This window comes from Lupinus angustifolius, chromosome LG03, assembly GCF_001865875.1.
Source record: "Lupinus angustifolius cultivar Tanjil chromosome LG03, LupAngTanjil_v1.0, whole genome shotgun sequence".
Taxonomy (NCBI): domain Eukaryota; kingdom Viridiplantae; phylum Streptophyta; class Magnoliopsida; order Fabales; family Fabaceae; genus Lupinus; species Lupinus angustifolius.
Genome location: NC_032011.1, coordinates 27,390,038 through 27,403,125, shown reverse-complemented (window position 1 = coordinate 27,403,125; position 13,088 = coordinate 27,390,038). Strand labels below are relative to the sequence as shown.

General features: G+C 29.6%; 1 pseudogene; it reads right to left on the bottom strand.

Moving 5' to 3' along the window:
- Positions 908–2,614, bottom strand: LOC109342475 (annotated as a pseudogene).

Here is a 13,088-nt window from a genome sequence, read left to right as displayed (position 1 = left end):
ATTATTAATTAAATATACAATACTAAATACAAATTTTCTTAACAATAATAAAATTTCATTGGAAATAATCAAGGTAGCCTAACATAATTGAAAGAGTTATAATCCATCATTCAATATAAATCCAAATACACCATAAAATCTCCAAAAACTAAAAGTAGTCTCATATGACACTTTAAAAACAAAATACATAACATAAATCCTAAATGTTGCTGGCTCCAGATGATCCTCTTGCACCCAAAGGTGTATCAGACATATTTGCATCATCATTTCCTGAAATAATAAAATGAAAATATTTAGTTGGAACAATAAAAAGACATTGTTAATTACCACATCATTATATACATTTGGTTCATATAATATTACATGTCCTATGATTATGCGCACTTGAGTAATACATTTCTATAGATGTAATAATGTTAACAAAGACAATATATTATATCTGCAATATGATCTTTCTTCTGTTCAGGGAGAGAGTGAAGTTTTTTCTGTTTTATTGTGTGTATGTATAAGAGCTATAGGTTAGATAGAAAATCAAATAATAGAAACAATCTCGGTAAAGCAACCTAAGAAAAAAATATATTGAACAATAGTTTATAGAGCTTCTTAGGAGATTCAAAACTAAACCAAAAAGTATGAGAAAGTTGCTTCTCCAATTATGAGCTTTCAACAATAACATATTCTTTGAGGTTCGACCTTATACCAATGAATACAATTGATCAGAGATGCATATGATTAAACAATTGAATGCAAGAAGAATGGTTGGATTATGATTCTTGAAATCTAATGCAACAACATATTATCTCCTATTTATATACCAACTTTCATTATATTCAAATCATGAAAATCAAACAAGCAAACAAAATACTGAATATAAAAATCATACTTGCACATACATGTGTAAAGAAGTTAGCCAATTCTTCATGGATCTATCCTTCATATGATGTAGGACTTAAATGTTGATTCCAAATTGTTGCATCTCTCTCGCCAATCGTTAGAAGATGAAGATGCGACAACAAATGATGAAGAGTGGCTCAAATCAGAAACTCGAAGTCTAGTATTCCTATATGTGTTCGTAGGAACTGCACCCATTCCCATGGTTAGTAATCTCCCATAGTGATTTGGACTCAACACTCTACCAACTGAATCATGAGAAGAAGCTTCAGATTCATCAATGTTGGTTTGAGTCAAAGCCTATTGAATTTGTTCCTACATGCATGCAAAAATGTTATCAATTGTATAAAATTTAAGATTAAAATTCATTGCATGCAAACACGATTACTTAATTATATTGAACTTATACCTATATTCATTGTCGCTCCATTTACAAATGTTTCATCCTTCCTTTTATGAGAGACAACGTATAAGTTTTCACGACCTGGTGGCTTCCCATTCACAATCTAAAATATAGAAAACTTAATTCAAAATTGAGTTTTTCTAAATAAATAAATAAATAAATAAATAAAAAGTAATAAGTGCAAAGTCTAAATAAATAAAAAGTAACATCATAATTTCACTACCATCTCACGCCTTCTTCTTGAATTAGGCTTAGAATCATCGGTATATGGAATTACTTGCTTCTTTCGAATTTCTTTGTTTTTCCTACAAAGTTCCTATGGAAAAAAAATTACATATTCACACAGTAATCAAATAAATAGTTATAGAAAAATTCAAATAACCAAAGTAATGTCAATTTATCTACCATAGTTGATGGTCTCAGACGATAGTGAACAAAACAATTCCATTGATCTTTGTCTATGCCAATTTGAACATTTCTTATGATTTGATCTCTAGTCTTGGCTGGATCAGAGAACTCATCCCATAATCTTTGCCTACTTGCACACCCTTTTCTCCCAAGACTAAGTTTGCAATATCGTCTTGAAATGCGTTCACTAATCCTAAAACAAAAGTGAGGCTTCCAAAACATGACATGAATTTGTCAATATCAATTTTACATATAAACATAAATAATATTAGAGATAAAAAGTTAAATATGCATAATTGTTATACCTTTATGATTGTATCAAAGCACTCTGTAAAATAAATAGAAGGTATACCACCACGTCCACTAGACCACTTATCATAATCTATTGGAAACAACTTGCAATCAGATGCCAAAGTTCCAAAAAATCCAGCAATAAGGCCTTGCACATCACCATAGGCTGCACCTTGCTCATCAAATTCCACAATGATGCGTAGCCCGATAGGTAAGTTATTCACTTCTCTAATTTCGACCTTAATCTGCTTGACAACTCTTTCCGAGTCTATAACAATAAAATAGAATATTAGGCGAGATGTTAGATTATTAACTCTTGAAAATGAACACTTATATGAATGTAAATATATTATATCTTTCACTTTCTTTGGTCCCATCCTCTGTTATGGACCAATTAGTTCATGCTTTTTATTGCAATACATATATGCTACAAATATTGAGAATAAACCAAGTAGTTAGATTGTATTCTATGTGTAAATGTCACTAATTTGAAAGACATTGGAGCTTTAAACAATCACTAATATGTACACCCATGTCCAACATGATCTGTCAATGTTTCAACTTCTTCTGGGACTTGCGGAGCTCATTTTCATATGCATCATATTCTTCTTCTTCTCCCATGTCATATAAGTCTCTCGGCTTTAGGTGCCCAACAACACTTCATCCGTCATTGACCAATCATCTACATAATATACTATTTGTGCTTGAGATGCTTCTATGTAAGGTTCATGTTCTTCATGATAACCATTATGAATTAATCTATCAAAGTTAACACAATTAAAATTCCAATTGTCCTTTTTATACCCTCTATCTCGTGTAGTATCTTCCCATCTACATTTGAAAAGAATAACCCTAAACTGACCATAATAGTTAATCTCAATGATATCTTCCAACTTTCTATAATATGGTAAGTTTGCTTGCCTTATGTTCCCATCAACACTACTTGAAATACAGGATGTGTTAGAGGTTAATAAAACACCACTATTTTGCATTCTCATTCCCTCTTCTTGAGCCAAGGTTCAAAATTTGAACTCATTGATATTATAAGCAGTAAATCTTCTTGCAATGTCTAATGGGCCATATGCTAGAAACTTTAGATCATTAGACATTGAATTTATTGTGTCTGGATTCATAATCTAAGTTTAAAAAAATGTAAGTTAGAAATGAAAGTTACTATGTATGGAAAATAAAAATATAACAAAAAGTTGGTCACTCACCCTCCTTCAAAACCAATCAACAAATTCTCTGTTGACTCTCTTCTCTATATATGTAGTTGAAGGTCTCCTTCCCCTTGAACTCCTTTTTATGAATTCTCTAAACTCACTATTTAAAAAAATTATGTTACAATCAATGAAATAACTATTATATTTCAAGTAGTAAATCAATTCCATTTTATCTCATTTACTTACTCCACAAATAGTGTGACATGCACAATTTAGAAGCACATATCGATGAGCTTGAAGTTGTTGCATCTGAGTTAAAGTGAATATTGAGGAAGCTTCTATTGATTTACCAACTTGTGGGAAGATAAAGGACACAAATAAAGGCTCTTTGTCACTTGGGTCATCACAAACACGTCTAGGTCTATTGAACCTTGTCTCTATATCCTCAATGTATCGAGAACAAAAATTAAGAGACTCTTCTACTAAGTAACCCTCAGCTATGAAACCTTCTGGTTGCGCCATGTTTCAGACAAAGGATTTTAAATGACCCACTCTCTATAAGAATGATGAGTAATTAGAGTAAAGAAAAATGATATTTATAATATATATGAACATAACATAGTAATGTTTTACCTCTCCACAAGATACATATATCGATATTGCACTGGACCCCTAAGTCTTGCTTCCTCTATGAGATGAACAATTAAGTGAACCATAACAGTGAAGAATTATGGTGGGAATAACATCTCCAAGTGACAAAGTGTAACCACAATTCGTTCTTGGAGTGTATGAAGTTCCGAAAGATTTAAGCTCTTACCACAAAGGACTCTAAAAATGAACTGAACTACACTAAGGTTGCAGTAACATGATTTGCAAACAAGTTACGAATTGCTAGAGGTAGCAATTGTTCCATAATAATATGGCAATCATGACTTTTCAACCCATATATTTTTTGTTTTTCCTCATCAATACATTTGCAAATGTTACTTGCATAACCATCTGGTATCGTAACACTCTTCAAGACTTTGAGGAATAACTTCTTGTTGTCATGGGTTAGTGAAAACAAAGCAAGGTTATATCTACCATTATCATCCGGCCAAAGATCAGACCTTATGCCTATTTCTTTCAAATCTTTTCGGGCTTTAAGATTGTCTTTTGATTTAGACTTATCATGGAGCAAAGTATATATGATATTGTCAAAAATATTTTTTTCAATATGCATAAAATCTAGACAATGATGCAACAAATTAAACTCCCAATATGGAAGTTCGAAGAATATGCTTCTTTTATTCCATTGTTTAGGTTTTTCTCTAGATCTTTTTCAAGTACCATTCAACTTAGCTCCTTTCCCAAATGTAATATTAATATTTTCCACCTGCCTAAGAATATCAGATCCTGATAATTTTGATGGTGGATTTCGTTCCTCAGTGCTTCCATCAAAGCGAGCACGAATCAATCTAAATATGTGATTTCTACTTAGAAAGCGACGATGACCCATAAAACACCACATACTACTATGAGGAAGACGAAAAGGTTCCGCATCAAAGTTACAAGTAGAACAAGCTAAACTCGTATGCCCGTTCCAACCATATAAAATGCCTAAACTAGGAAAGTCACTAATTGTCCACATAAGAGCTGCCCGCATTCTAAAAGTTTATTTTGATGAAGAATCAAAATTTTCCACACCATCATTCCATAGCTCTTTCAACTCCTCTACAAGGGGACGAAAGTACACATCTATTTTGTTTCCAGGTGTGTGCTTGCCCGGAATGATCATTGATAGAATGAAAGAAGTGTGATTTATACACATTCAAGGAGGAAGATTATATGGAGTTAAGAATACCAGCCAAATGCTATAGGTATAACTAAGAGTTCTGAAGGGATTAAAACCATCTGTAGCAAGGCCTAAGCGAACATTTCGAGGATCTGAAGCAAAATCAGGATGCATTAAATCAAAAGTCTTCCACGCCTCACCATCTCTTGGATGCCTTATCAATCCATCTTTATTGCTTTCCAAAGCATGCCATCCCATATGCTTTTCAGTCTTACAACACATGAACAATCGTTTCAATCTTGGTTTGAGAGGAAAGTAGCGCAAAACCTTTGCTGCTACCTTCTTTTTCTTATTGGGTTTTCACCTAGATTTACCACAATGTTTGCATGCATCCAAGTCATTTTCACCATCTCCCAAATATAATATACAATCATTTGGACATGCATCTATCTTGTTGTAGTTAAGACCAAGTTTGTTAATGATTTTCTTTGACTCATAAATAGAAGGAGGCAACTTCACGTCTTCAAATGCATCTCTCAACAAATCTAATATCAAAGTCATCGTCTTGTCACTTAATCCACACAAAACCTTTATATGATATAATTTGATTATAAACTCTTGTTTTGTGTAATTGCTCCCTTCATACAATTTTTGATTTCCGTCTTTTAGAAACTCGTCAATGAAACTATGATCCTCCCTTGGCCCCTCATTTAGTATTTCATTTGTACCACATTGTTCTGATACACCTTCACTATTGACTTGTTGCCTATAATGCCCAAATGCATCATTCATCATTGTCTCCATTGAATTTTCATAATGACAAGCTTCTTGCATTACATCTTCAGTTGTAGTAGACTCAAATACTTGTTTTTCACCATGAAGATTCCATATAACATAATTTAGGGGAAATGGTTTCTTAAGCAAGTGGTCATAAGCTATGTCTCTAGTTTGCCAATTCAGAAACCCATATTTGGACATGGACACCGAATTGTATCTCCAACAACTCCATTCTCAAAAGCAAAATCTAAGAATTGACTTAAACCAATTAAGTAGTCAACTGTATTGCATGGCTTAGAAATTCAAGTTTTATCCATTACAACATATACCTGAACATTTTGAATACTAAATCATTAGAAGAGACAAAAATTAAAGTATATTCACAATACATAGTTCAAAAACAATACACACAAACACAATTTCTTATATAAATGAATATAATATGTTCATTTTATAAGGTAGTGAATTGTTGCATTGAACAAGTAAAATGAGAAAAAGGACATGCACACACATTTATTGTTAGTTGATACTCTATTAACTTATTTTTACTTTACTTATTCATTGCTAGTATCATGTTCAATATTGCTAATTTACCATATACACATTCTTTTTTGTTTAACCAAGGGTATCTCACACATTGTAATATGTGAATTATGCATTAAAAATAAAACTTAGCATAAACGAAGAACGAAAATTGAATTGGCTTACTGGGAATAAAGAACGAAAATTTGATGATAGTAAAAGGGAAAGAGCAATCTATTATTGGCAAAGACATAAAGAATTTGAAGGGTTAGCATAACATCATAAACATGTTTTGATGAAGACACACAACATAACACATATTAAATTAGAAGTTTCATACTTATTACTAATGAAGCCAATACCAATACTCCTTATTATCCAATATTAGAATAACAAAACTACATATGATAACATATATTAAAAAACTACATATGTTCTCCTACAACTTAAAATTTCTGCATCTATAAAACTACAAAGAACCTTAAATACTCTGTTTAGTCATCAAGGATTCAGATCTAACCTATAATACAATATTGACTAAAGTATATTTATTAATGGTTTTTCAAATGAATTGTGAATGCAGAGGGTGGTATCAATCTAATTATAAAATGAAATAATAAAAATACATGAATGTTTGTGAATATATATGGTGAGTGGTGACAGTTTTTGTGGTTTATTTAGAGTACAATCAACAACTAATTCAACCGGAGAAAACAGTTGTTTATACTAATTCGACCTCGATTACACATATTAAAGATCACATTTTTAAGAACAAAAATGTCAAAGTAGATTGGATCCGAGAAAATGCATGTTCAAAAAATAAATCAGTTAACATTCATGAAAGGTAAAAGCTTTTGAAACACAACCTTCATGTTTCAAAGGTAAAACCTTTGTATTAAATAAAAAACCCAACATTAGCTTAAGTAGAGAAGAAGAAGAAATGAACAGGTTGCAGAGAAGAGAAGAAGAAGCACCAAACAGAGTGGAGTCGTTGGATGATAATAATAACGAGAGAGAAGAAGAGGAATGAATGGCTGATAAATAATAAGCGTGAGGTCAAAAAGTGATATTGATGTATTTATTGATGTGGCATTGCTGAAGGTGTTTCAAATTTCAAAAAAAAGAAGAGAGTAAAAGCTTTAAATGACTTTTACTTTATTACTTTATTATTATTATTATTACCTAATGAATTTTATTATTATTTTTGTGAAGGATAAATGTGTTTTACAGTTTTGTCCTCAAAAATCTAAGTGTCAAATATAGAAAATGTCCACTATCGTAAACACATCAGCCTCTTCCAATAGCTTGTTCAATAAGTTTTCTTTTAATAAAGTTGAAATGAAATTTTTTAACAGATTATTCATGTTAAGGAGTGCATATATAATTGAACCAGTAGTTGTACATATAATATTGACGCGTAAAATGCTGACATAGAAAAGAAGGATTGCATCAAAAATCAAACACTGTTTAAAGTAAGACAAGATTTAAAAGAAAAAAGTAGGTAGTAACTTCATTCCAAGTGGCATTGCCCACTGCTTGATATTTTAGATTTTTTATAATAAAGTGAGTGCATGTTAGAGGGTAAAGTATATAATTATAGTTGTTGATTGAAAAAGCCAAAAAAAATTAAATCATCACATATTTATGCTTCATTATACAATTACTTATATTTGGTATGTTTTGATTTTCTTATATTTAGTAAGTGTATAATTTTTCATGTTAATAATCTCATCAAAGTGCCCCCTTTAAGTGATGTTCTTTTCTTAGGATTCATTTAAGGTGAAAAAATAACGATATATCTAATTTTGATGTGATAACAAAATATATTATGAAAATGGTGAACCTCGACGTAATGATAAGATTGATTTTTGAACCGTGCTCTAAGCCATATTTTTTAACGAAACTTTTACGTCAACTTGGTAGGGGCTAACCCTTTTTTTTTTCCTAATTAATGCAAAGTTATTCTTTTGGGTTACAAAAGTACTTGAAGAATTTCTCCATTATAAGAAGGCGATATAGCTTGTGGGTCAGGGTTACTTCATTAATTATTTAAGAACACTAAAATTTGTTTATGTTGGAGCTAAAACTAAATCACAGCGCATGTATATACATATGACAAAATCCATGCTGTACTACTAAATATTTTAGTGAGAAACGAGCTAAAAACGACAACCGAATCATTTTGTTTGAATTATACAAGTGAATGTACAAATGGAAAAATCTATATGAAATCATTGAACTTCCCTAAAATTAATGACTAAGATAAGGAGTAAGTTTAAAAAATTTATCCTTAAAATAAGTGGATCTCTCTTCATATATATATAGATAGATATAGGAATAATATGAAAATAAGGTAGGTCATTCTGCAAAAACTTCTACTTCCTTGATGTTGCTTTATTTTATCCATGTATTCTCTTGACAAGTGACATTTCCTTTTTAGAGTAATGTGTATGCCCATTATTACTCTAAAAAACTCAATATTCAAAAAAGAGAAAATAAAAAAGTGTATGCACTAATAATATATAATTTTCATATACTTTTATTATATTGTTCATTTTTAATTATAATTAACTTTTCAAAATATTAATATAAATGAATGATAGATTATGTATTGAATATATATAAATATTTATATTAGCATTGTATAAATATTACACTTCATAAATAATTAAGTAAATGATTTTTTTATGGCAAGTAAGAGTGATATTATCTTAAAAACAAGAAAGTAATCTCTTTCCATAGTAAATATGCTAAAATGAGTTTGATATAATTTATATACATACAATCACAATCAAACCCTAACTTCATGTTTAAGGACCCAATCTTCTATATCTACCTACTTCTAACATACATAAAGTGCATCTTCTTTTAACCTTGGTAAAAAGACAATTTTCTTGCCCAAATTGGTCTTCTCTTTCTTTCTATGTCTTTTATGTTCCTTAAGAAATACTCATGGTTTATTGGTAAAAAGCTTCTCAGACAGCACAATTGTTAAAATCGAGCAATTATATATAGTGAAGTGGATATAGTGGGACAGAATATTTTCAATGATATGCCACAACGTTGGACATAGATTCCTCTTTCAATCTTCCTAAGTCACCTATAATTGACCATATTATACATTACTCACTTAAAGTTTAATACATTTTTAACTTTTAAAAGTGAATTTTAGTTGGTAATGTAGAACAACCCCCCTAATTAACTTATAATTGAACATGTGAAGTTGTGTTTTATTTTTCAAATTTTAACATCGTGAGGCACATGAAAAAACACATTAGTTGTAACTTTCCAACCCAAAAGTCTATCTTTACTATCTTTATATTAATCTATGAGATTATGTCTTACAAAATGTTCATATATTACAAGTGATAATGAAGAAAAGTTTAAAGGAGTATTATGCAATATTCCCTTTCTTCTTTTGGCATTGACAGTGTCATATTTAACATCTAAAGTTGTTTTGGATTTTTTTGTTGGTTCATGGAATAAATGTGCTAATCGCAAGACTATTCTTCAATATTGGAGAGGAAAATGATATCAAAAAGTATATGTAATAATACTTTATTTATTGTGATAAGATAATTTTACCTTTAAAACTAAAAGAAAAAATTGTACTATATTCTCTATTAATAAAAGGAGTGTAACGGGATGGTGAGATACCCTTATACTATAGGCTCATGAAGCTTGGATCCAATTATATATATATATATATATATATGTATTATTTTTTGATGTACACCTTATCATTAAACTACGAATTTGTTTAATGAATACAAAAGATCTAAATACTATTTTGTTATATTCTTGGATGAACCGACCTATGCAAAACAAAATAAAGTATTATTATTCCTCTCCAAATTGCCATCAAGTTTTGTTTAAAATAACTTTTTCTTAAGTATTGTACAGATAAAAAGGATGTACCTTATCTTATCTTCTTCTATCTGTTATGAAACTTTATTCTTCCCTCTTACTTAACGTGCACCTTATTGCTGAATATTCTAGACAATTTATAGGAACATAATTGCTAGAGAAAAAAGGCAAAAGCAGAGATTTCCTTAATACTAAGTATTGTTATAGCAGCTGATGTTGATTTAAACTAAACCATATTAGGATAAATTATTGTAGAATGTGATATTTATATACCGTTAGTATAAAAATTTATACAAGGTAAATATATTATTCACATTTCATTCATGTTACTTTTATTTAACATATTTAACCATCAATGATAATCAAATATGAATGGTAAATGATACATGTGTAAAATTTCTAAAAATTCTTATATGTCTAATTTTTCTTTCATTATTGTATTCTTAGGGACGTGCATCACATTAGTATACTGCTGCATGATATTCTCACATACAGAAAACTAGGCTATAATGAGAATAAAGTATTTATGATATAAGAAGATAAGTTATCTCATTCAGCTACTAAATTTATAATATATATCATATTTAATTATTTTCTACAAAAATATTTATAAAAGTAAACAAAATTAGTATACGTATCATATTTTTACTAGCCGAAAGAGATAAGTTATTTCCTTATTTGAGGAGATAGTTTATTCTCTGGTGGGAAACCTTAACTACAAGCATTAATAATAATGGAAGATTAAAGCTTTATTTAGACTTTCTTTGGGAGTGAGGTTTTGGAGGGGAAGAGAAATGATGACTTTAAAAATTATTTCTCTTGTTTGGGAGTTGAATGAATGAGAAGAGAAGGTTTTGGAGAGTTTCTTAAACCCTCCAAAACCCTCAATATGTCTGTTTTTTAAGTTTCCCAATTTGGAATTTTTTTAAAGATAAAATGTCAAAATAACTAAATATTTTTAGTAATATTATATAATTATACATTATTGTTTATTTCACATTGTTAATTACATTTTTAAAGGAAAAATAAAAAAAATCTTATATTATCATTAGTTTATCGTCAACATTTAAATTTCATACTCCCGAACAAGGGGAGAGTTTCCTCCTTTTTTCTTTCCTTTCCCCTCTTCCTCCCTTTCCTAACCCCTTGATCCCTCTCCTTCCATTTCCCTCATAACTCTCAGATAAAGCCTTAGTAGAAGAGAAAGAAAATGACAGAAGAGAAGTTGAAGAGAAAGATTTTCTTTCTCTTTATTGGTTGAGGAGAGAGTAAAAAATGAAGTGGGGTCTACCAAATTCTTTTCTTCTCTCATGTGGAGAGAAAAGGTGAGAGGAAGACAGATCTTTTATCTCAGTCCAATGAAAATATGTCATTTTAATAAAAAGAAAAATTCTAAAACACAAAATAACGTTTTGATATTATTTGGATAACACGGGATAGAAGATCTATGTTCGAGGAAGAATGGATTAGTAAAATATCACTTCTTTTTCTATTTTTTTTATACAACTAAACAACCAAAAGTTAGCTCCTTTTCTCACATTTTTCTTTCTTTTCAATCTTTTTCTCACATTTTTCTTTCTTATTACTTCCTTTCCTCCAACCAAATGGAGCAATTAAAGTAAGTTAAGAGAGTCCCATAATCAAGTCCACATAAACAACAGGCCAATTTACATGTAAAACTGTATAGGACTAACAAAAGCCCAAGACTGAAGCGCCAACCCACCCACAACTCTTCCTCAAATAACCATAGTTTGTCAATATGTATCATAGGAGTTGGTTCAACAACAACAAAATTAATCAAGAGATCACTTACTTCAATAGTAAGTAAAAAAAAACTATTTCACATCTTAGTCATTCATTTTAGGAAAATTTATTGGTTAAGAATCAATCACTAATTTAAATCATTAGATTTCTTTATAATTAATGGTCAAGAAGTGGAGTAGTTTTTTCCGATTACTCTTGAAGTAAGTGAATCTCTTTCTAAAAGTTAATAGTATGTTAATCATATAATTAAATTGATTAAAATTAAAAAAATATCAGTTAAGCTATATCATACAATACTAGTCAAATTTGATTTATACATGAAAATATTTAATATTTTTTCAAAAAAATGCATCCAAGATTAATACCTTGAACTTTATAATTATATATTCTAATAATTGAGTAATATATTATAAATAATAATATTTATATTTATGAACTTGATAAGTGTTTATAGAAAAAATCTTTGGGTTTCATGAGCATGACTTAAAAATAGTTTAATACCAACTTGAACCGTTACAAAATTTGAACCTTTCAACATAGTGGGAGCAATTAGACAGAAAATTTTCTTTACATATAACACGTGAATGTGACTAAAAACTAAAATGCAATAGCAAAATTAATTATCAATTTTTTTGAATATATAGGAGAATTATGTTTTGCGTACAACAAATAATAGATAACGTTGGTTTTCGCTGACTTTTGTTTTCTCTTCTTTATTTTACACTTCTTGATATGCATCATGCATGTATACATGATTTTTTTTAAAGTGACAGTGAGAGAAAACTTCATTCAATGTGCGAAAAAACAATAAAAAAAGTGATGTTCAAATAATATAACTATAGAATAAAATAAACATACCATAATACCAATATATCTCAAATATTATATAAATACCAATCTGCATGAGTTTTTTTAAAATATACAATAGAATTTTGATTCATATGATTTGAATTGAGAAGACTTGATTAAAATAGACATTCATTTAGATAATATATTTCACATCACCAAATGGATTTGGGAGACCCTTGATAAAATGAAAAATTAAAAGCACTATTTAGTTGGACATTTTTTTGTTTGGCAGAATTTGGTTCATGACAAGAAAATATAAAATCTTAGAATGATCTTTGAAGATTTCCTTTATGGGGCAATTTAATATCACTAAATAGTTCCTAAAGAATTTTCAAAGGACAAGTTGATCTATCAAAAACATTGTTAATTACATTTTTAA